The 26,357-nt window shown below is 33.1% G+C and overlaps 1 long non-coding RNA gene across 1 annotated transcript in view; it reads right to left on the reverse strand.

The window, feature by feature from the left end:
- LOC309634738 overlaps positions 1-26,357 on the reverse strand; it is a 567,974-nt gene that overhangs the window by 388,174 nt on the left and 153,443 nt on the right. The window lies entirely within an intron of this gene.

The following is a 26,357-nucleotide window of genomic DNA, read 5'->3' on the forward strand; positions in this document are numbered from 1 at the left end:
GGACAAATTCTTATAAATGCACAACCTTCCAAGACTGAACCAGGTAGAAAGAGAAAATATAAAAAGACCAATCACATACACTGAAATTGAAACTGTGAATAAAATTTTTCCAACAAACCAAAGCCAGGACCCGATTGCTTCTCAAACCCTATCCTTCTCAAACTCTTCCAAAATATAGCAGAGGGAGGAACACTCCCAAACTCATTCTACAAGGCCATCATCACCCTGATACCAAAACCAGACAAAGATATCACAAAGAAAGAAAACTACAGGCCAATATCACTGATGAACATAGATGCAAAAATCCTCAGCAAAATACTAGCAAACAGAATCCAACAGCACATTAAAAGTATCATACACCATGATCAAGTGAGGTTTATCCCAGGAATGCAAGGATTATTCGATATACGCAAATCAAACAATGTGATACACTATATTGAATGTGATACAATAAATTGAAGGAGAAAAACCATATGATTATTTCAATAGATGCAGAAAAATCTTTTGACAATATCAACACCCATTTATGATAAAAACCCTCCAGAAAGTAGGTATAGAGGGAACTTACTTCAACATAATAAAGGCCATATATGACAACCCCACAGCCAACATCGTTCTCAATGGTGAGAATCTGAAACCATTTCCACTAAGATCAGGAGCAAGAGAAAGTTGCCGACTCTCACCACTATTACTCAACATAGTTTTGGAAGTTTCAGCCAAGCAAGCAGAGAAGAAAAAGAAATAAAAGGAATCCAAATTGGAAAAGAAGAAGTAAAACTCACTATTTGCAAATGACATGATACTATACATAGAGAATCCTAAACATGTTACCAGAAAACTACTAGAGCTAGTTAATGAACTTGGTAAAGTAGCAGGATATGGACATAATACACCAAAATCTTTTGAATTCCTATACACTAATTATGAAAAATCTGAAAGAGAAATTAAGGAAACACTCCCATTAACCATTGCACTGAAAAGAATAAAATACCTAGAAATAAACCTACTTAAGGAGACAAAAGACCTCTATGTATAAAATAATAAGACACTGATGAAAGAAATTAAAGATGATACAAATAGATGGAGAGATAGACCATGTTCTTGGATTGGAAGAATCAACATTGTGAAAATGACTATACTAACCAAAGCAATCTACAGATTCAATGCAATCCCTATCAAACTACCAATGGCATTTTTCACAGAGGTAGAACAAAAAGTTTCACAATTTGTATGGAAATACAAAAGACCCCGAAGAGCCAAAGCAATCTTGAGAAAGAAAAATGGAGCTGGAGGAATCAGGATCCCTGATTTCAGACTATATTACAAAGCTACAGTAATCAAGACAGTATGGTCCTGACACAAACACAGAAATATATATCAATGGAATAGGATAGAAAGCCCAGAGATAAACCCATGCACATATGGTCACCTTATCTTTGATAAAGGAGGCAATAATATACAATGGAGAAAAGACAGCCTCTTCAATAAGTGGTGCTGGGAAAACTGGACAGCTACATGTAAATTAGAACACTCCCTAACACCATACACAAAATTAAACTCAAAATGGATTAAAGACCTAAATGTAAGTCTAGACACTATAAAACTCTTAGAGGAAAACATAGGCAGAACACTCTATGACATAAATCACAGCAAGATCCTTTTTGACCCACTTCCTAGAGAAATGGAAATAAAAACAAAAATAAACAAATGGACCTAAGGAAACTTAAAAGCTTTTGCACAGCAAAGGAAACCATAAACAACCATAAACAAGATAACCCTCAGAATGGGAGAAAATATTTACAAATGAAGCAACTGACAAAGGATTAATCTCCAAAATTTACAAGCAGCTCATGCAGCTCAATATGAATAAACAAACAACCTAATCCAAAAATGAGCAAAAGATCTAAATAGACATTTCTCCAAAGAAGAAATACAAATTGCCAACAACCACATGAAAGGATGCTCAACATCACTAATCATCAGAGAAATGCAAATGAAAACTACAATGAGGTTTCACCTCACACCGGTCAGAATGGCCATCATCACAAAATCTACAAACAATAAATGCTGGAGATGGTGTGGAGAAAAAGGAACCCTTTTGCGCTGTTGGTGGGAATGTAAATTGATACAGACACTATGGAGAACAGTATGGAAGTTCCTTAATAAACTAAAAATAGAACTACTGTATGACCCAGCAATACCACTACTGGGCATATACCCTGAGAAAACCATAATCAAAAAGAGTCATGCACCGCAATGTTCATTGCAGCTCTATTTACAATAGCCAGGACATGGATTTCTTATTTTATAATGAACCTATAGACAGAACGTTGGTAATGTTATCATGGTTACAAACAGAATATGCACATTAACAGGAAAAATGTAAAAATAAATTTTGGTTCAGGAAAAATGAGGAGTGGGAGAAATATTGAAAGCCATGCTGACGTATCATGTTTCATAGTGGTGATCAGATGGGTAGTCTATCAGGGTGGAGCAAGAAATTATTGAAGTGTCTAGTGGAGAATGTGAGGACATTGTATAACTTTATTTGGGAAAGGAAAGAAGGGGATTGGCTGTGATTTTCAAGTCAGGTAAAATTACTTATATAAATAATTACATAAGGGCTAATGCTACAAACATACAATATTGAAAACAGAAATAATCACCAGGAAAGGCTAAACAGGTAGTCTCTGGTACACTGGGCTAAAGAATGAATGGTCCAACAGCGTTTGTTGCTTTGCATATTTTAAGTCATTCTCTGCTATTTTCCAAGTGTAAGGATAACTCTCTTAAAAAAAAAAAAAAAAGCTATATAGACAAATTTAAGGTTAGCATAATTAATTGTTTTTAAAAATAATATGAACAAGGCCAACCAATCTTCATTATCTGACCCCCAAATATTTTGATTACTTCTTTCCTTTTATTTGATTCCTTGAGACAGAACAGTTAAGTCCTGCTCCTTTGTCTCAGTCTTGGCTTTGAATAAACCAACAGAATGTTAAGAACTTCAATGATTCTTTATAATTCTTTCACTTTGGAATAATATTAGAGTTACAGAAAAGTTGCAAAATACTATAGAGAGTTTTTGTATATCTTTCACTCAGTGTACCCTAATGTTAACATATAACAATGGTACATTTGTTAAGACTAAGAGACTTTATATAATTACAAGAGTATTAATTGAACTCCAGACTTTTTCCATGTTTCACAAAACATTCACAGATATCCTCTTTCTGTTCAAAGATCCAAACCAGGATATTACATTGCATTTAAAGACTTTGAATATAATAGTCTTAGAGGAGAAGTAGAAGGTGAGATCTCAGAGGCTTCTGATCAATAGGAGTTGGAGTGTCAGGGGATGAAGAAGAGAATTGAGCCCCCATAAGAGGGTGATACTCCTGAGGTAAATTTATTCTTTATTCAGACGATAACCATAGACTCAGAGTAAATCTTCATGAATTTTTAAAAGAACATATCAAGCATCAATAAATAGGGGCAATACATCCAAGGTATGCATGGAGAGGATTCATTAACATTGCCTCTGTAAATCCCCAACCACGTTCATCCTCAGAAAGAGCAGGCAGGTATTGAGACTCCTACTCTGGTTTCTCTAGAACACTTTAGAAACATGAATCACTCCTCCGTTTCTTTCATTTTTGTGTCCATCCAAATAACCTCAACTAAATGAAGCTATTATCCTTTTTTTTTTTTTTTACATCTTTTTTGGAGTATAATTGCTTTACCGTGTTGTGTTAGTTTCTGCTGTATAACAAAGTGAGTCAGCTATACGTATACCTCTATCCTTATATCCCCTCCCTCTTGTGTTTCCCTCCCACCCTCCCTATCCCACCCCTGGGGGTCACAAAGCACCAAGCTGATCTCCCTGTGCTATGCAGCTGCTTCCCACTGGATATCTATTTTACATTTGGTAGTGTATATGTGTCCATGCCACTCTCTCACTTCATCCCAGTTTACTCTTCCCCCTCCCCATGTCCTCAAGTCCATTCTCTACATCTGTTTCTTTATTCCTGTCCTTCCACTAGGTTCATCAGGACCATTTTTTTTTTTTTAGATTCCATATATATGTGTTAACATACGGTATTTGCTTTTCTCTTTCTGACTTACTTCACTCTGTATGACAGACCCTAGGTCCCTCCACCTCACTACAAATACCTCAATTTCATTCCTTTTTATGGCTGGGTAATATTCCATTGTATATATGTGCCACATCTTCTTTATCCATTCATCTGTTGATGGACACTTAGGTTGTTTCCACATCCTGGCTATTGTAAATAGAACTGCAATGAACATTGTGGTACATGTCTCTTTTTGAATTAACGTTTTCTTAGGGTATATGCCCAGTAGTGGGATTGCTGGGTCATATGGTAGTTCTATTTTTAGTTTTTTAAGGAACCTCCATACTGTTCTCCATACTGGCTGTATTAATTTACATTCCCACCAACAGTGTAAGAGGGTTCCCTTTTCTCCACACCCTCTCCAGCATTTACTGTTTGTAGATTTTGTGATGAAGGCCATTCTGACCGGTGTGAGGTGATACCTTATTGTAGTTTTGATTTGCATTTCTCTAATGATTAGCTCTTATGCTTTTAAATATCTAGTACACCAAATGCTTGTTTTTGCTGAAACTTCACTAGGCTATGTCCACTTTTTAAAAATCCTTATTTAAATAATATGCTATTCATTTTATAAAATTGATAGTCTTTTCTTTTTTTTTTTCTTCTTTTGACCCAATACTAAATTATCTTAAGCTACATCTTGTGTAAGAGTCATTTTCCTTAGGAACATACCTTCTTTTCAATTACTCAAGTGAACAAATAAAAAGACTTAATTTCCTTGTTCAAAACAAAGCCTGTTGAGACAGATGAGTTGAATAACAGAAGGCCAGTCAAATAGGGAAGATAATTTTGAACATAAGCTCTTTTAGAAATAAAACACAGACTGCTAAACTACTCAGAGGTAGACTATACTAAAAGTATAGTAAGTGTATTGACTGAGGATCTATAGCTAAATTTTTATATCCATATCTGTATCTGTATCTATAGCTACGTGTTTAACCCAGATAAAAAATATGTCTGACCAAAATGCAATGCATGGCTGAATTGCTAGGACTTTAAAGTACAGATATTTTGTTACTTGTGGTTAAAAGTATATCAGATAGGACTTCCCTGGTGGCGCAATGGTTAAGAATCCACCTGCCAATGCAGGGGACACGGGTTTGAGCCCTGGTCTGGGAAGATCTCACATGCCGTGGAGCAACTAAGTCCGTTTGCCACAACTACTGAGCCTGCGCTCTAGAGACTGCGAGCCACAACTGCTGAGCCCACGTGCCACAACTAATGAAGCCTGAGTGCCTAGAGCCCGTGTTCTGCAACAAGAAAAGAAAGCCACCACAATGAGAAGCCAGCAAACCTAAACGAAGAGTAGCCCCCACTCGCCGCAACTACAGAAAGCCCACGTGCAGCAACGAAGACCCAACACAGACAAAAATAAATAAATAAGAAAAATATTTTTAAAAATATATATCAGATAACCAAAATATTCCTATAGTCACCCAGCCAACGTGGAAAGTAAAATACAAAATTTGCAATTTTATGCTAGAAAATTCCACTTTTAAAAAGTTCTTTTAGTTTTAATTTTCACAGAAATAATGTATATGATATGCAAAACTAAGTCAAAAATCTGCATCACTAAGAGCCATCACACAGGCATGTGATATAGAATCATTCTTCTGAACAGTTATGCCAATAGGCCTCACACTGGTCCCAGATAGGGCAGTGAAACTTGGATTTCCTCAATTTGCCCATTAGTAAATTATGGAAAGTACTATTCTCTATATTTAAGCATGCCAGTAGAGAAGCAAAAAAAAATCTTTAATATACTAATGAGTGCAACATTGTAAGTCCTTTAGAGGGCAAAGGGTCTAAGTGCTAGATGCACATTAAGCTCATTAATGTAATTAATGTTCCAATGATTCATTTTTCATAAAAAAATGGTTTGACTGAAACCTTTAAAGTGTATTAAATAAAATACTTTTGCATGACAGATAATAACTGTGGACTTTAGTTTTCCATTTATTATAATTTTAAATAAAATACTTTAAAGTGTATTAAATAAAATACTTTTGCATGACAGATAATAACTGTGGACTTTAGTTTTCTGTTTATTATTATTTTCCTGGCTGCCTCACTGTACTTTACTGGCTTTTTAAATTTGGCAACAGGCACAAACTGTTATTAGCAAATGCTTTAATAAGCTCTGAAAGCTTATTTGTGTATTTAGTAACTCTGAAAAATTAATTCAAAACTTAAATAAAGAAATTAGTCATATTGTGGAAAGCATTATAATATTATCTATGCTATATCTATGCCATCCTTTCATATTTTTCAAATGATAAGTTTTTGGTTAATAATTTTGGTAAACTGTGAAAAGGTAATAAAACCATAGCTAAGTGGGAAATTATAACAATAAAATACAATGATAAAATTAGAACTACTAAACCAATGCTAACACAAATAACAAAATCTTAGATAGATAACTATTTATAGCTTGAATGTAGAGTATATGAATGCATCTCATGTCTAAAATGACAAATGACTACATAGGGATTTTTGGGAGTGGGGAGAATACTTAGAAAAGCTATTCTTGTATGGAAAGTCATACCAAATGGGCATAGTTCAACTTTTTATTTTGAATACCATTAATTAACTCTAGTGAGTCACATTTAAATATTTTAATCTTAACTTGTTTAATTTAAGCCTTATTTTCTAATTCATATGAACGCCAGCTTCACATAGGCTACAACATAGTCCTATTGACATAAATAAAATTTGGTTTATGCAAGTTCAGAAAGATTTATACTAAGCATTTTAATACCACAACACAAATAATTTATTTGATATTTCTTATAATCAACATAGGGTGAGAATTAGCAAGCAGTGTCCTAAAGTGTGGTTGTTTTAGATAATGATTTTCATCATAAGGATAAGAAATTTTACTGAATTATGAGAATACTGTTAATAATATTAAATAAAATAAAAATAATGTAGGCAGATGATCAAGAAATTGGAGGGCTTTTAATCTCTCCACGAGACTGAATTATTTCTCATGGCTTTATCTTAAAGAATTCTGAACATCCAAAATTCAGAAAGATCAAAATAAAACATATTAAAATTCATTGTAAAACAAATATAAATTAATTTGTTGGATCCCACTATTGGATATGAATTTATTCATTAACTATGTATATGTTTTTAATTCCACTATAAGTGATAATTAAACATTTAGGTGAAACCCCACCAAAGAAGTTGATAGGTAGACTTACCGCAGATACAGGAGTCCAAAAACATGTGATAGAGGAAAACAGGAAACAAATTTAAAGTCCTTATGACACAGGGGGGGTTTCTATCAGATAAATGCCCAAATAGTAAATTATCATTTTTCACAAAAAATCCGTGTGTTCTATAATTCTATCCCTATGGTGACTGTAGCAGACTTTTTAGTGGAATACACTTGGACAGCATTTGTGGAATGCACTTATAGAAAGGAAAGTGAGATTCTGGAAGATCCTGCATTTACATAGATCAATACTGAAAAAAAAAAAACTATATTTATTTCTCTATATATGTATATATCTATATCTAGGTTCATAAAAATATATTACCTTTGGAAAGTGTGTGAAAGACTCAAAGACTTGAATATTAATATGTATGGTGTTAGGCATTTTTACATTTATAATAGCATATCTGATATCCAACTGTGACAATGCAAAACAAAAAAAGTGAGCAGAGAATTAGAAAGAGGAGTGAATCATTCTTTGATTAAATGCATCATCATAAAAGACAGAAAATCTGTCTGAGAACAATTTATCTCCTCTAAATGTTTTCCTGAAAGCATACAACAGGTTTCACTGAAATTTCTAGTTGTATATATGATATCTATTTGCACATTAAGGATAGTACTTCCCATACATCAATTATTCTAAAGTCTGTTTGTATGTGAACGCTTGCATGTGTACACAAGTGTTTTAATTCAGTTCAAGGTATAACCCCCATTTACTCTGTTAATAAGAAGTCCTTGGATTCATAGGCACAAACTCCACATACTGTATTTTAAAAATTATGCCTACAGGGGAGTATATTCATGTTTTATTCTCCCAGCTCTTATTTATTCAAAGGACAAGCAGGTACTATGAAAAAAATAAAGACTTGAAGGCAGCTGTTAAACAAGTTCAAAGATATCATTTTAAGGAAACCTTCAATATGGTGTGTGAAATCAGTCAAATGTACAGAAAAGATGACAACGATGTTGATTTATGTGTAAATGTGCTGAAAGAACAAATAAGTTTTGAGATAGTATTTTAAAAAGTGAAGAATTTAAATGACTGTGCAGTGGGAATTAATATCTTTATATTAATAAATTTAATATCTGATTTCACATAGGCATGAATGGTGGCTCTAATTTCATTGTTTCATTCTGAAATATTTACCTTCTCAGATTTTCACTTTATTATGGAAATCTTTTGTAGCCATGTTTAATTTTCAAAAATTTTCGACCACTTGAAAATATATTTACAGGCTTTTCTTATCCTTGTCTGCTGGGGAAGGCCTTGAGAACACCATTGGCAGAGAGTGGAGAGAACAGCTATGCTAAATAAGGACCCACGTTGATCCTAAGTTTCCTCATGTGTAAACACACAGATATAGCATATTTAAAATCTTTAAAATGCAACTGAATATAATTTTGGTACCACTTAAAAAAAAGAAGAAAATAGCCCTGACATAAAATAATGAATTAAAATATATTATCACTGTTATTTCATACTCATTGGAAGTTATTTTAGGCTTATTTAACACTAGATTTAAAAATAGGTAGTGCCCTTGTGCATATGTAAAAAAGGAAAATATAAATGACATATTGGGTAAAGTTGTTCAAACATTTTTTTTCAGAGTCTGACTCGTCTGGATCATTTCCATCTCAGAGAAATAGATGTCTATATTTTTTCACACACATACTGCTTTCCCCAGGGTCATTAAGAATGTAGATGATGCAGCATTACTTAAAGCAGTGTTCTGCTGTCTTCTCCAAGAATTTCCTCTGAAGTGATGACATCAGTTCTGCAAGTTGTATGTAAGGCTTTCATAAACCTACCAGAAACTGCTAATAAATTTTCAGATAACAAGTAGTAGCTATAGTAATCACTCAAATGGCCCCTTAAAGACTTCAGAACTGAAGTACTGAGGGGTTATAGTTGTCCAACCATAGAGTAACAACTAAGTTCTTACATGCCAGGCAATGACAGCTTTGACAAGACCACCACCTGGCCAACAGGTGTTATAAACTGCAATAGATTTTTGAGGTAATACATGATTTCAGCATTACTAATATGTGAAATATGGGCACTATATAATCAAGAAGATACAATACTATTAAATTCATACCATAATATTGAATATTAAACATGATAGAATAAATGAAATTTTTGGCACATATTTGGTGCAAAATGCAGTGAAGCCCTGGAAAAAATGTGATGAGTCCAAAAAATAAAATCATGTAAAATAATGATATTACATTATTGTGAGAGTCATAAAATTACTAAGGAGAGACTGCACAGCCATCAGGCAAGGATTTCTGTGAGATAAAAATTCATCTAGGTCAAGATGTATTTTGGAATTACCTGGTAGGTAATTTTTTTTTTCTGGAAAATAACAGCCAGAGCTGTCTACCTCTGGCCGTGACAAACCATACAGTACAGCACTAATTATAACAACAATAAACAAATACAAAAATAAACAAAATACATGAAGCAGATACTTTTGGACACTGTATGTCAAGAAGTGCAGGACTGTTATTTCTCAGAGAAGAGAACTCATAAGAAGAGCCCTGCCACCAACATGGCTTCCTGATTCAGTGGCACCCATCCTGCTAAGTTGAGGAAGCAGAGTAAAGGAGGTTAGGGCAGCTGAAATTCTGGAGGCACGTTAACAGAGAAGAGGAACTAGGCAGAAAAAGAGCTCAGAAACACAGAGACATGAAAAATGATCTGAGCAGCACACCTCAAGTTTTCAAAAAGAATTAACCCTCTGGTCAGCCAGAGATGGTGGCGGCAGTGGTCATAAGGAAACTAAGCCCTTTCTGGAATTAGCAGGTGTCAAACTAATTGCTTTCAAACAAATCTAATTTAAGTAATTATATTTAAGTGTAATGTCTTCGTTCTTAGAATTAATTCCTTTTAAGAATTACTATCAACTCACACAGGTAGTGTATTAAGGGAGGGTGCACTCAGGCAAATGCCATTTGATTTATGTATTAATTTATTTAAAAAAAAATTTTGTTTGTGCCACACAGCTTACAGGATCTTAGTTCCCCCACCAGAGATCGAACCCGTGCCCCCTGCAGTAGAAGCGCAGAGTCCTAACCATTGGACTGCAAGGGAATTCCCCAGGCAAATGTCATTTTAAACTGAAAGTTCAGAAATATCTCGGAGAGATGGATTTTCATATTTATACAAAAATTCTGTATTTCAAATTCAAACTTTCAGGATCAAACTTCCAATGGTGTGCCTTACAAGATAGTAGGATTGAATAATGAAGACTTGAGCCCATGCAATTTGCCTCAATAATAATGCCACATTCTAGCATTGTCTTTTTGCTGAAAGGGCTCAGTGATGTCTGTATTTATTATATGCAAGTAGTGTAGGTAAAGACACTTCAAGACCTGCTGAACTAGCTTTCCATCTGAATTCTGTCACTTCCCAGTATACCACCAACCACTCCTGACGTCCATACCTGTCAAAGAATGTACACACACACACACTCACACACACAGACAGAGGTCTGATGAGTAAACTTAACATAAGGAAAGGTAATCTTTTCATTTGTGTCTATAGTTGCTGAATCTATTATCGGTTGCTATTTGTAGCTGTTTTTGTCAAATAGTCCACTTGGAGAAAAATGAACTTCCATATTCCTAAAAGATGCAGGCAGGATTTGTCTTTTTTTCATAGCTGATTTATATCAATCTAAATTGGATTCACTGTAAGATGTTGTGCTTCAGTATTTTCTGTATTTCTTCTCTCCTCCTTGCTTGGGACTGTCCTCTTTTTTCTTCTCAGAATAGATCATCTGCTGTTCTCTATGTTCTGAATATATCCTGCAAGTAAGGTTCTACTTTAGCAAGCACTTCAATGCCAAAAACTATGTCTCCTTTCCAGAAACTAATTTTAACATTTGAAAAGGTGTAGTACGTAACGATAAAAATGGTGGAAATTAGGGCAGGAGTGTGGCCAACATGACAGAGTAGAAAGAGTGTGATTTCCCCTTCTTTCATGGGTGTATCAAAATAACAACCATCACAGAGCAACTATCTATGAGAAAAACCTGATAACTAGCAGAAAAAAGATTTTCTACAAATAAAGATATAAGGAAGGAACCACAGCAAGAGAGGTTGGAGGGGCACAGACATGGTATAGTCAAGACCAAAACCCCCAGGTAGGCAATCCATAAACAGGATGATAATCACAATTGCAGAGGTTCTCCCTAAGAAGCAAGGGATCCAAACCTTGCATCAGGCTCTCCAGCCTGAGGTTCTGCACTGGGAGGACAAGCACCCAAACATCTGACTTTGAAAGCCAGAGGGCTTGCATACAGGAGAGCCAGAGGGCTGTAGAAAACAGAGAATCCTCTCTTAAAGGGCAAATGCAAAATCTCACAAACTTCAAGTCCAAGTTCATGGGCAATAATTTGAAAGCAGCCTGGGTCACTCCCACTTCCTGGTCTTGGAGAGTCTCCCAGAGAAGTAGGAGGCAACTGGAACTCCCCCTAGGGAAATAGACACCGGTGGCAGCCTTTTGGGGAGCTCATTCCACCATGAGGACATGGTGCTGGAAAGTGCTATTTTGGAGTTCCCCCCTCTAGCCTATAAGTCCTAGGGTCTTAACCACCCACCAGCAAGACAGCCTTAACATGAGGACCCCCAAAGCCCTACAGCCCAACTCAGTAGTGGGCCAGTACAAGACCCAGGACCCCCTGGGCTATGCAGCATGCTGTGCCAGGACTCAGCACTGCCCAGCAGTGGGCCAGCAACCAACAGGGCTGAGGGCCAGCCTTACCTACCAATGTGCCCATAGTAGTTGGCAACATCTCAATAGAAGGGCCCACAGAGCTCACATAGAAGGTACCACTAAAGTATATACTTCTGGTGACTAGAAGGGCATATACTGCTGGGCCCTGTAGGACGTCTTGTACATAAAGTCACTTGTCCAATATCAAGAAATGTAACTGACCTTCCTAATACATAGAAATAAACAAATAGAATTAGGCAAAATAAGGGGACAGAGGAATACATTCCAAACAAAAAATAAAACAAATTCCCAGAAGAACTAAGCAAAGTGGAGATAAGCAATAAACCCAATAGAGTTCAAGTTAATGATTACAAAGATGCTTAAAGAACTCATGAGAAGATTGAGTGAATGCAGTGAGAATTTTAACAAAGATTCAGAAAATAAAGAAGAAAAACCAAAAGGGGGCAAAGAATTCAATAACCTAAAGTAAAAAATGCACAAGAAAGAATCAACAATATATTATATAAAACAGAGGAATGCATCAGCAAACTGGAAGACAAAGCAGTGGAAATCATCCAAGCTGAACAGAAATAAGAATTTTTAAAACTGAGTTTAGGGCTTCCCTTGTGGCGCAGTGGTTGAGAGTCCGCCTGCCAATGCAGGGGACACGGGTTCGAGCCCTGGTGTGGGAGGATCCCACATGCCGTGGAGCAACTGGGCCCGTGAGCCACAATTGCTGAGCCTGCGCGTCTGGAGCCTGTGCTCCGCAACAAGAGAGGCCACGATAGTGAGAGGCCCGCGCACCGCGATGAAGAGTGGCCCCCACTTGCCACAACTGGAGAAAGCCCTTGCACAGAAACGAAGACCCAACACACCCAAAAATAAAAGAAATAAATTAAAAAAAAAAAAAGAATCTTAACTTTGCTCCACTGAAATATCTGCTTACTCCCTCACCAAATCTTATAAAAAAAACCCAAAAAACTGAGTTTAGTTTAAGATACCTCTGGAACAACAACAAGGCTACGAAAATGGACATCATATGGGTCTCAGAAAAAGAAGAGAGAGAGAAAGGGGCAGAGACTTATTTGAAGAAATAATAGCTAGAAGTTTCCTAACCTGAGAGAGGAAACAGACACCAAGGTTTAGGAAGGATAGAGAGTCCCAAACAAGATCAAGGCAAGGAAGTCCACATGAAGAATCGTAATTAAAATGGAAAAAGTTAAAGATCAAAATACAATCTTAAAAACAGCAAGAAAAAAGCAACTAGTTACATACAAGGGAATTCCCATAAGGCCATCAGCTGACTTTTAAGTAGAAACTTTGCAGGCCAGAGGTATTGTCACAATCTATTTAAAGTGATGAAAGGAAAAAAAAAAAAAAAAAACTATAAACAAGGCTACTCTACCTAGCAAGGTTATCATTCAGACTTGAAGAAGAGAAAAAAGTGTCTTACAAACAAGCAAAAGCTATGAGTTAAGCACCCTAAACCAGTTTTATAAGAAAGCTAAAAGGACTTCTTCAAGCAGAAAAATCACAACTAAAAATATGAAGATTATGATAGGAAAAATCTCATTGGTAAAGGTAAACATATAGTAATGGTAGTAGATCAACCACTTTTAAAACTAGTAGAAAGGTTAAAAGATAAAAATAGTAAATTCATCCATATCCTCAATACATACTTAAGGGATACCTACAAAAAAAGATGTAAAATATGATGTCAAAAACTTTAACCACAGTAGGTGGTAGTAAAAATACAGGGTTGTTAGAGTGTAATTGAACTTAAGATAATCAACCTAAAAATATTTATGCATATATCTGAACATAGTTATATATGAATGTCATGACAACCACAAACCAATAATCTATACACAAAAAAAAAAAAAGAGAAAAAGGAGTTCACACATAGTATTAAAGAATCATCAAATCACAGGGAAGAGAGCAAAAGAAGAAAGTGACAAAAAATGAACTACAAAACCAACCAGAAAATAATTTAAAAATTGGCAATACCTATCAATAATCATTTTAAAAATAAATGGACTAAATGTTCCAATGAAAAGGTATAGAGTGTCTGAATGGATAAAAAATTAAAGTATTCATATAAATGTTTCCTACAAGAGACTCATTTGAGATCTAAAGACACACAGACTGAAAGTGAGGGGATGGGGAAATATATTCCATACAAATAAAGGAAAGGAAAGCTGGGGTAGCAATACTTATATCAGACAAAATAGAATTTAAAGCAAAGACAGTAACAAGAGACAAAGGACATTACACAATATTTAAGAGAACTATACAAGATATAACTGTTGTAAATATATATGCCCCCAACATAGGGGCACATAACTATTCATAGCACATATCAACCAAAACAAAAGGATACATTGACACTAACAAAATAATAGTAGGAGACTTCAACATCCCACTTACACATTATGAACTTTTCAAGTGCACGTGAAATATTCTCTAGGAAAAATTACATACTAGTCCACAAAACAAGACTCAGTAAATTTAAGAAGATTGAAATCATATCAAGCATCTTTTCTGACTACAACAATATAAGACTAGAAGTCAACTGTAAGAAAAAATAACTGAAAAAAACATAAACATGTGGAGGCTAAAAAATATACTACACAACAATGGGTCACTAAAGAAACCAAAAAACAAATTTAAAAAATACCTGGAGACAAATGGAAACACAATTATCCAAAATCTGTGGGACACAGTAAGTTCAGTTCAAGAGGGAAGTTCTTAGCAATACAAGTCTAACTCAGGAAACAAGAAAAAATAAACAATCTAAATTTTCATGTAAAGAACTAGGCAGTAAAAAGGACACTACACAGCGTGAGTAGAAGAAAATAAATAATAAAAATCAGAGCAGAAATAAATGAAATATATATTAAGGAAGCAATAGAAAAGATCAATGAAACTAAGAATTGGTTCTTTGAAAAGATAAAGAATATAGATACACCATTAGCCAGTCTCAAGAAGAGAAAAAGGGAGGGAGACCAAATATATAAAATCAGAAATTAAAGATGAAAAGTTGCAATTGTCATCACAGAAATACAAAAAATCATTAAATTACTATGAACAATTATATGCCAATAAAATGGACAACTTAGAAGAAATGTACAAATGTATATGTACAATCTCCCATTATTGAATCAGGAAGTAATAGAAAATGTGAACAGACTGAATACCAATAATGAAATTGAATCAGCAATTTAAAAATCTCCCAACAAACAAAAATCCAGGACCAGATGTCTTCACAGGTGAATTCTACCAAACATTAAAGAAAAGTTAACATTTATTCCTCTCAAACTATTCCAAAAAATTGAAGAGGAAGAAACCATGCTAAACTCATTTTGTGACATCAGCATAACCCTGATATCAAAACCAGAAAAAGACAACACACAAAAAAAAGAAAATTACAGCCAATAACACTGATGAACATAGGTGCAAAACTCCTCAACAAAATATTAGCAAACAAAATTCAAAAAATATTAAAAGACTCATATGCCATGGTCAAATGGGATTTATCGCAGGGAATTCAGGATGATTCAATGTGATGCACCACATTAACAAAGCGAAGAATAAAAATCACATGATCATCTAAATGATGCAGAAAAACCTTTTGAAAATCTTTAGCATCCATTGATGATAAAAATTCTCAACAACGTGGTTATAGAAGGAACCTCTGTCAACATAATAAAGACTTTAGATGGCACACTTACAGCCAATATCATACTCAGTGTTGAAAAGGTATAAGCTTTTCTTCTAAATACAAGGAAGCCACTCTCACGATTTTTATTTAATATAGTATTGGAAGTCATAGCCACAATAATCAGACCAGAAAAATGATTAAAATTCATACAAATTGGATAGGAAGAAGTAAAACTGTCACTGTTTGAAGATGACACAGTACTATATGTAGAAAATCCTAAAGATGCCATAAAAGTGTTTTAAACTAATAGATGAATTCAGTAAAGTTGCAATATACAAAATTACTATAAAGAAATCTGTTGTGTTTCTATACACTAGTAACAAATTATCAGAAAGGGAAATTAAGAAAACAATCCCAATTACAAGTGTATCAAAAAGAATAAAATATCTAGGAATAAATGTAACTGTGGAGGAAAAATGTTCTGTACTTGGAAAACTATAAGGCATTAATGAAAGAAATTGAAGATGACATAAACAAATGGAAAGATATACTGTGACATCATAGATTGGAAGAATTAATATTGTTAAAATGACCATACTACTCAAGGCAATCTACAGATATAATGCAATCCTTATCAAAATACCAATACCATTTTTCACAGAACTAGAACAAAGAAGGCTAAAATTTGTTTGGAAACACAAGACCTCAAATACCCAACAATCTTGAGAAAGATCAAATCTGGAGATTTCACACTCCCTGAATCAAATTATATTACAAAGCTACAGTAATCAAAAGTGTATGGTACTGTCACAAAAACAGACACATAGATCAATGGCACAGAATAGAGAGCTCAGAAATGAATTCACACTTACTGGACAATTAATATATGACAAAGGAGGAAAGAATATACAATGAAGAAAATACAACCTCTTTAATAACTGATGTTGAGATAAATGGACAGCTAAATTCAAAATAATCAAACTGCTCTACTTTTTCATACCATATACAAAAATAAATTCAAAATGGATTAAAGACTTAAATGTAAGACATGAAACCATAAAACTCCTAGAAGAAAATCTAGGCAATACATTTCCTACAAGGGCAAGGGAAACAAAAGCAAAAATAAACAAATGGGACTACATCAAACTAAAAAGTGTTTGGACAGTGAAGGGGCCTATTAAAATGAAAAGACAGCTTACTGAGTGGGAGAATATATTTGCAAATGACATAATGATAAGTGGTTACTGTCCAAAATATACAAAGAACTCATAGAACTCAACACCAAATAACAAACAAGCAGATTTTTAAAAGGGCAGAGGATCTGAATAGACATTTTTCCAAAGAAGAGTCACATACCACCAACTGACACATGAAAAGATTCTTAAAATCACTAATCATCAGGAAAATACAAGTCAAATCATCAGTGAGATACCACCTTACACCTTTTAGAATGGCTATCATCAAAAAGAAGACAATGTGTTGATAAGAATGTGGAAAAAAGGGAATCTTTCTGCAATCTTGTTTGGAATGTTAATTGGTTCAACCACTATAGAAAACAGTATGAAGTTTCCTCAAAAAATTAAAAACAGAACTGTCATACAATCCAGCAAGTCCACTTCTGGGTATTTTTATGAAGAAAACAAAAACACTAATGTGAATATATATATACACCCCTATGTTCAATTGAGAATTATTTACAATAGCAAAGATATGGAAGCAACCTAAGTGTCCATCAACAGATGAATGATAAAGAAGACGTGATATCTATCTATCATCTATCTATCTATCTATAATGGAATATTACTCAGCCATAAAAAAGAATGGAACCATGCCATCTGTGGCAACATGAACAGACCTAGAGAGTAGTATGCTATGTGAAATAAGTCAGACAGAGAAAGACAAATATCATATGATTTCACTTACATGTGGAATATAAAAAAAGCAGAACTAAAGGACAACCATAACAAAAAAGAAACAGACTTATAGGTACAGAGAAATAAGTAGTGTTTGCCAGAGGGGTGGGGATAGGAGAATGAGTGAAATAGCTGAGGGAGATTAAAAGGTACAAACTTCCGTTTTCAAAATAAATATGTCATGGGAATCTAATGTGAAACATAGGGAATATGGTCAATATATTATAATAACTTTTTAGAGTGATGGTAATTAAACTTATTGTGGTGATTATTTTGTAATGTATAAATATATCAGAAGACTATTTTCTACGCCTGAAAGTAGTGTAATATTGTAAATCAATTACATTTAAATAAAAAAAAAAGAAAAGAAAACTGGTAGAAATTAGGCCTGGAGAAAATCTGATGTCATACAAATATCTTGAAAATTTATAACCCTGCCATCCTTTCTTTCATCCTGCAGATGGCATAATGCACTATTCTTTGAAGCCTCATGTAAAGAAAACTGTTTTGATTTCCTTTATTGTATTTTTAATGTAGTTGCATATTTTTTCCGGATATCAGCCAGCTAGGTAGGATAATTCCGTGGTTCACTTTATTTGGGAATTGACAGAAAATATTTGAAACAGCTCATAGTACTCAACATGAATTCTTGAGTGTCACTTCCATTTTCTTCTTCCCATGCTCAGTTATCAAGAATAAACATCAGAATATGGAAGTTTCTCGATGTCTATCTCATGGATAGTCAATGATTCCTCCAGTCAATAAACCAGATATCTCCCACAGGACTAAACACAAACTCCCACAACCAACTTCTAAATTCTTTCTGGCTTTCTCATGCCAAACAGTCTGGCACAGATTTGTTATCTAAATCTGGAAATAAAGGTAAGGAACAGTGTATATTGTTATGTACATATACATTTAAGATTTTTATGTTTCTTCATGAAATTTATCTTTTGTCGCTATGTCATGTTCTTCTTAATTCCGAAGAATATTCATTTTTCTGAAGTCTACTTGCTTTGGTATTAATTTGGCCACTCCTCCTGCTTTATTTTGATTATTTTTTGTCCAGTTTAGTTTTTTCCACTCTTTTATATTTAATTTAAGAATCTTCTTTATTTAATTTAATCTTCTTTATTTAAGGTTTCTTATAGACAGTATATAGTTTGGACTTGTTTATTTAATACAATCTTCATCTTTAATTGTTGTGCTTATTTCATTTTCATTTTTATTGAGGTATGTCACATATAACAATTTTTAAAAGTGTACAATTCAGATTTTTAGTTTATTCACAAAGTTGAGGAACGATTACCACTTTTTTATTCCAGAATATTTTCATCACCTTGAAAAGAAACCAGATATCTATGGGCAGTCACTCCTACTTCCCTTTTCCCCAGCCCCTGGGAAATACTTTTATACTTCTTGTCTCTATGAATTTTCCTATTTGGACATTTTGTATAAACGGAACCATAAAATCCATGAGCTTTTGTGCCTGCTTTATTTATTTACTGTGTTTTCCAAGTTTATCCATGTTGTAGAATGTATCAGTACTCCATTCCTTTTTTGGACTGGAAAATATCTCATTGTATGGATATTCCACTTTCCGTTTATCCATGCATCTGTTGATGGACATTGGGGTGCTTCTACTTTGTGGTTAGTATGCATAACGCTTTTGTGAACATTCATGTACAAGTTTTTGTGTAGACACATACTATTTTCTTGGTTATATACCTAGAAGGGGAACTACTGGATCATATGGTAATTTTATGTTTAACTTTTTGAGGAACTGCCAGACTGCTTTTCAAAGAGGCAGCACACTTTTACATTCCTACCAGCAGTATATGAGGCTTCCAATTTATCCATAGCCTTGTGAAAATGTGTTATTGTCTATATTTTTGCTGATAGCCATCCTAGTACATGTGAAGTGTTATCACATGATTTTGGTTTGTGTTTCCCTAGTGACTAATTATGTTAAGCAACTATGCATGTGCTTATTGATTATTTACATATCCTCTTTGGGGAAATGTGTATTCAAGTCTTTTGTCCATTTTAAATTGGATTACTTGTCATCTTACTGATGAGCCATAAGAGTTCTATACACAGTCCAAATACTCATTATTCAATACACACACACATGCACATGCACACATAACACACACATACTTTTTTGGGCTGTTTTTCATTTTGAAGCACACCTAAAAAATGGCACAAAGATTTACTCTTAGCTTTCTTCTAAAATTGTATAGTTCCATCTCTTAAATATAGGTCTTTGAGTGCAGTAAGGGTTCAAGTTTATTGTTTTTCGTGTTAATATTCAATTGGCTTAACACCATTTGTTAGAAAGACTATTTCTCCTCCCTAAATTGTCAAATGTAAGCTTAGGTTTATTACTTGATTATTTGTATTTTCATCTTACCTATTCTTGTTTTCTCTGTTACTTCATTCTTAATTGCTTCTGAATTATTTGATGTTGTTATCATTTCATTTAAATTTGTCTATCAGCTTTCCTGTCTTTTTATTTTCCTCCAGTGGCTTTTAAGATTTTTAAATTTATCATTGGTTTTCAGTCATTTGTTCATGACATATATAGGTCTGGCTTTCTTTGAGTTTACCTTTATTTGAATTTGGTGAGCTTCCTGAATCTGTAAATTTATCTTTCATCAAATTAGAATTTTTTTGGCTCTTACTTCTTCAAATATATTTTAATACCTTAATTTTTCTCTTCTTTAATTTTACATTTTTCTGAAGTTTTGTTCATTTAATTTTCCTCTTTCATTCCCTCTCTCTTTCTGTACTTCAACTTGGAAAATTCTTATTCATCTATTTTAAAATTCTCTGATTCCTTCTGCTGCCATCTTCATTTTACTATAAACATCTGAAGGATATTTTATTTCCAATATTGGTATTTTTCAATTCCATAATTACTAAACATTTTACAGACTTTTCTCCTCATAGTATTTATCTTTACATTTATTTCAAGCATGTTTACATTTATGTAATAGAATTTAGTTACAATAGCTAGTTTAAATTATTTTTCTGATAATTCCAACATCTGGGTCATCTTAGGGCTAGCATCTATTGATTATCCTTTCTTTGGGAGTTGATGATATTTGCTAAATTCTTTGTATGTTAAGTAATATTGTATTACATCCAGGATACCTTGAATGTTATGTTGTAGAGACTCCAGTCTTATTACAACTCTTTTTTTCCCTGCATTTTAATGTTATAGTGTCAATCAACTCAGCTGTTTTTTCTTTCTTTTTTTTTTTTTCCCATCATTGTCTACATCTCCTCAGTGAGTTCCAATTTCAGCTCCTTTTCCAAAGGATTTACTACACTGTTTTTGTTTGATTTCTACACATTTCACTCATTTAATCTGAAAATGGACTATGGTTTAAATATAGATTCTATTTCTAAATCTTCTTTGGATCAGTTCCATATGCTTGTCACTCAGGGTTTAATCTGATACTTGGGCCAGATTAAATACAAGTTCAGTTTTCAGTGTGTTTGCTGTGCTGCTTTGTGCACACTTTACTCTCTGAGTTTTCCCCTCCCCCCACTACCTGGCTTATTGCTGCCTTTACCTCTGGTTCCTCTGGCCAGTAAACTGGACCTCTCTCCCTCTTAGCCATCTGCCTTCCCCACAGCTCTGAGACTAGTACTGCCCTCAGGGCAAACTCTGCAAAGATAAGAGGGGAAAAGTGAGAAACACATACTTTGTAGGTCATTCTCTAAGTTTTGATTCCATTCTACTATTCAGCTTTATCTTTAGTAGTTCCTTTTTAGATGTTGTGTGGAATTTTTAGTTAAAGTTAGTGAGAAATATAGACTTTAGTAGGTTTTCCTCTCAATGACAGAAGAATTTTTCCTACAGACTATTAAACTGACAAATTATTTAAACTCTAAATGTAGAGACAGCATTTGGCAACAACAGTGATTATCTGACCCACTACTTAGAATCATATTATTTCATTTCAAAGTCCTGCCTTCTCATTCCTATATAGGTTATGTAGAATAATAAGTTTATGAGAATTTTATGATAATTCACTTAGATAACTGCAAGTATTCCGAGATGTAGCATCCTACATCTGCCTCTTTTTACAATTCATTGTATGCATATTGTAATTATTTTAATTTATCATTTTTGAATTTCACAGGTTCTTACACATTAGTTTGTACATTGAAGTATAATGTACAGTGCATAATTCTGATTTTGATATAAGTTATTTTAGTTACATACCCAATCATATATTAAAATATGATAAACAATGATAATTGTACATTAATTATAAGGTATCATTTTAGTTCCAAGTAATTTTGTTGTAGAGGTGAGAAAAAGTAATTGCACACATGCTTAAATATTATTAATGCTTTTAAAATTAATATTAGATTTAATATGCTATCATAAAGTAAACTTGGTATTATATTTAAATAGAATTTTAAACATTGAAGAAGTTGCTGAATTGGAATGATTAAAGACTGTGTAATATATCTGGTGTTTTAGTCACATTTTGATTACAGCTACTTAATTGAAAAACCTGGAGAAGTAGGTATATTCTTGCATGAATTAATTTTTTTTATTGACCATTAGCATCCATCAGTGTTTTTTTTTTTTTTTTTTTATATACAGGAGGTTCTTATTAGTTATCCATTTTATACATATTGGTGTCTATATGTCAATCCCAGTCTCCCAATTCATCCCACCACCACCACCACTTGACCCTGCTTTCCCCCCTTGGTGTCCATACATTAGTTCTCTACATCTGTGTCTCTATTTCTGCCTTGCAAACCAGTTCATCTGTCCCATTTTTCTAGATTCCACATATATGTGTTAATATACAATATTTGTTTTTCTCTTTCTGACTTACTTCAGTCTATATGACAGTCTCTAGGTCCATCCACGTCTCTACAAATGACCCAATTTCATTCCTTTTTATGACTGAGTAATATTCCATTGTATATATGTACCATATCCTATATTCCTGATTATATTTCACTATTATCCATATTTTATGGCTTATTTAAAGGAGTTTTTATTGCCATTTTATTTGGTATTTCATATGATTTAAGCACTAATATTCTGATAATTGATAACTAACATAAAGCTCAAATGCTATAATTTAGTTATATTAAGTTGCAAAAATGAATGTAATATTTTAGCTTCATATATAAATATTCCCATAATAGTACTATTAATCAGTTAAACAATCTTATTCCTCTCAAAACCTTTCATTTCACATATTTTAAAATCAATTATTTTGGGCATATACCTGATATAAATGAAAATATTGCAGTATTAATTAAAGTCTCATATTATTTGAAAGTGTCTATACTGTTGTCTTGTGAGTCATTTAAGATTAAAATACATTTTACCTATTTTTGAAAAATTTGAAAAGAAATAATATTTCTGTGTAAGAAATAGAACTATTTTATTAGCTAATAATATTGTACTAGACCTTGAGTTTTTATAAATCCCTAAATACATATGATTCTTATGAATAGCTATACACTGACATAGGCAGATTTTATTAGAAAGATATGCAATTCTCAGTGATACAAACAAGTCAAAATCATAGTTTTGTAGCACATGCTTTTCATGCCATTATAGTTTATTATCTTCTTGTCTTAATTATCTATTATCTCTTGCTTTACTGAAACCAAAGAAACTTCATAATATATTTTATTCAACCTGATAGTATCAGACATTATGTTTTATTACAAAGAATAACTTCACTTTCTGCAAAAATTAATCAGATTCATACAAACGATAATACACCATTCAACTGCCTGTGAGATATGTTTCTGTTTATATTAGAGAAATTCATTATCTAATTGATATTTCATTGTAGCATCTATAGAACATATATTGTAAATATTCATTTGAATTGATATTCTACAAAGCATTTTTACATGTTTAAGAATTATGATAGGTAAAGTATCTGTTAGCTGTCCATAGATTATTCTTAATCATTATCTGTGGTCAAAAATGTGTACTGTTTTAAAGCAACTAATGTGCTGGTGGTTAATGGTGTCACCAGAAATAGAAAAAGCAGTAAGCAACTCTACAATCATCAAAAGAGAGGATCAATTTTCTCTTTCTATTGGAATTGCCTTTTCCCAGGTGGTCAATGCAATTGTCATCTGTTATTTTGGAGAATGTACAGGATTTAATAGATGAAGTATATAAAACTAACTACATTAGGAATGTACCAGCTGTCAATATGGCTTCAACCCAACATCTTCTTTTGGGAAAAGCAAATTCCAAAATGCAGACAGTAAACTATTAGTCTGATAGAGTGATTATAAGTTCCACCATCTGTTGCACATTTTACAACTAATTGTGATTTGTTTTCTCTAAAAATGCACATTTTCTTGGTTATACAAGAAACAAGGTATCATGGAACATTCATTGTCTAGTAGTGACACACCAAAACTATCAATTAAATAGTGTCACCTTCTTGCACGATAATTATCCCCAAAACTAATTATAGATATTTATTCAAAAATAGTAATTCCATGCCAATTAATTTAAGTTTTTATATGGTTTAAAATGGTCTCTTCATTTTCTTTCCAAGTATTACTCTTGTGCAATTCACAAAAAATGGAGTCAAACAAATAAAAATCAAATTTTATGCTATAATTTTTATAGATACTAATAGTTTGTTCTTTGACATAGTGCTCATTTTATCATCATACAGTGTTAACGTATCATTCAAATTCAATATTTTAGTTTGGTTATATAGTACATGATATTAAATTGAATATCTAAATTATTTTGTAATTTTTGAAAAAAGTTAGAAAAACTTCTATAAAATTGCTATATGACATGCAAATTCATTACTTACTTAATAATTCTTTATTCCAGTTATATTGGAATTGTATTGTAAACACTATTCTGATTTTGATAATTTCCACCATGTCAAAATAAAGGAGGACACATTTTCTTCAAAACTGTTTGATGTGTCTTCTGTAACAAAAGGTTAATTTTAATGTCAACTTAATTTCAAGGTTAATTTACAAAAAGTGTCTTAAATAGTTATGCTCTATGACACTTCTTACTAACCTACTTATTTTTGGTGGACTAATTTCAGATGTTTCTGTTTAAAGGTTGACTGAACTGTATTTCCATTCTGTTTTTTATCCTAGTGTACCTATTTTCTACTTACTTGGAACAATGACAGCACAATTAGTAGTTCTCTATTTTAATATTTTAATATTATTTGGCATAGTTCTGGAAATTTCCAAAATACAGAATATCTAGATCTAAACTATCTGTATTTACATATCTAATAATATATGTTCTTGAGTTTTAAAATTACTCTGAATACTTTGTCTGCTATAAACACAAATATCTCAAATAAAATTTTAGGACTCAGACAGATGAATAGAAGCATAAGTCAAATTAGATAAAGATTTGTGCCATTTCCAAGGATACTGTTTCCTAGTTGTAATTACATTGATGGTGCTTACATTATAACATAAAGAACTCTCTTCTGCTCATAATTACTAACTTACTGTTCTATGATACTACATTTGGGAAAGTCAACTATACACCATTGGCAAGGTGCCCAGATTTGTGGACATCTTTCATATTATATGTATCACAAGAACAATTACTTTGTGGAAGTTTTCCTAATGTAAGGTAACATTCTTTGTACATTTCTAGAAATAAATATCCATATTTTTTTCTAAAATGATAAAAGAAGAAAACACAAACAATTACAAAAATTGATCTATGAAACAATTTAAAATAAGTATGTCCAAAATTATTTATTCACTGACCCAATATGTCCTGGTTTAATACATTGAGCTTTTAGGGTATACTTATCAGATGTTAATCTCCAATGTGGACTTGATTTTATTAGATATTCTGGTAGAAAAAGAGGATGCATGTGATTTAAACTCAGCTCTGAAAATGCTCATAATCTACATGAAGATTTAAGAAAGTGACATGTACAAAAGCATGTTAGTAATTTATAAGTAATACATTGATGGCATAAAGAAATGAGAGAGCACAATAGAAAGTGTTATCAAGGAGAACCACTTTGAATAAGAAATTGGATGATTAGAATGTCTCAGAATAATGGAAGGAGGGATGCAATTTTACAGATACCAAGGACTAACTCTGTGTCAGGTACAATACTAAGCAATTTATGTTCATCAACTATTTTACTTTGCATAAAGATCTCATGAGGTAGTAATTATATCATTTTTACAAATAAAAAATTAAATTTTATTGAGGTTAATTAAGTCCCTCTGTATCATGATTAAAAACTAACAACATTAGTTTTACATTTCAGAGGTGTTGTAAATATTAAATGAGATTATCTATACGAAAACAATCTACAAATTTAGGGTATCATTATTTTGAAGAGCCTGGCAATCTTGTATACAACCTATTGTGGGGAACTGTGAAGGGCCTGAAATTTTAGCATACTTGCAAGATGACAAGTTATCTTTCCAGTTTCATAGATATTGGGAGAAGATATGAGATTCTTGGGTTGGAGACAAAAGACAATTTATTACTAACAGCAGTGGTAATAATCAGAGCAACATTACTGTGATGGATCCTTAAACCCCAATCTTCAGTGTTAATGTGATGAGTGCCAAGTGACCTACACATTCAGGAGAATGTGTCATAGAGAAGACACCCTGAGATTAGGAAACCCTGGTCTTATATATGGGGCTGATAGCAAACATGACCAAA

Source organism: Balaenoptera borealis, assembly GCF_965194805.1.
Source record: "Balaenoptera borealis genome assembly, chromosome: 9".
In the NCBI taxonomy this organism is placed as follows: Eukaryota; Metazoa; Chordata; class Mammalia; order Artiodactyla; family Balaenopteridae; genus Balaenoptera; species Balaenoptera borealis.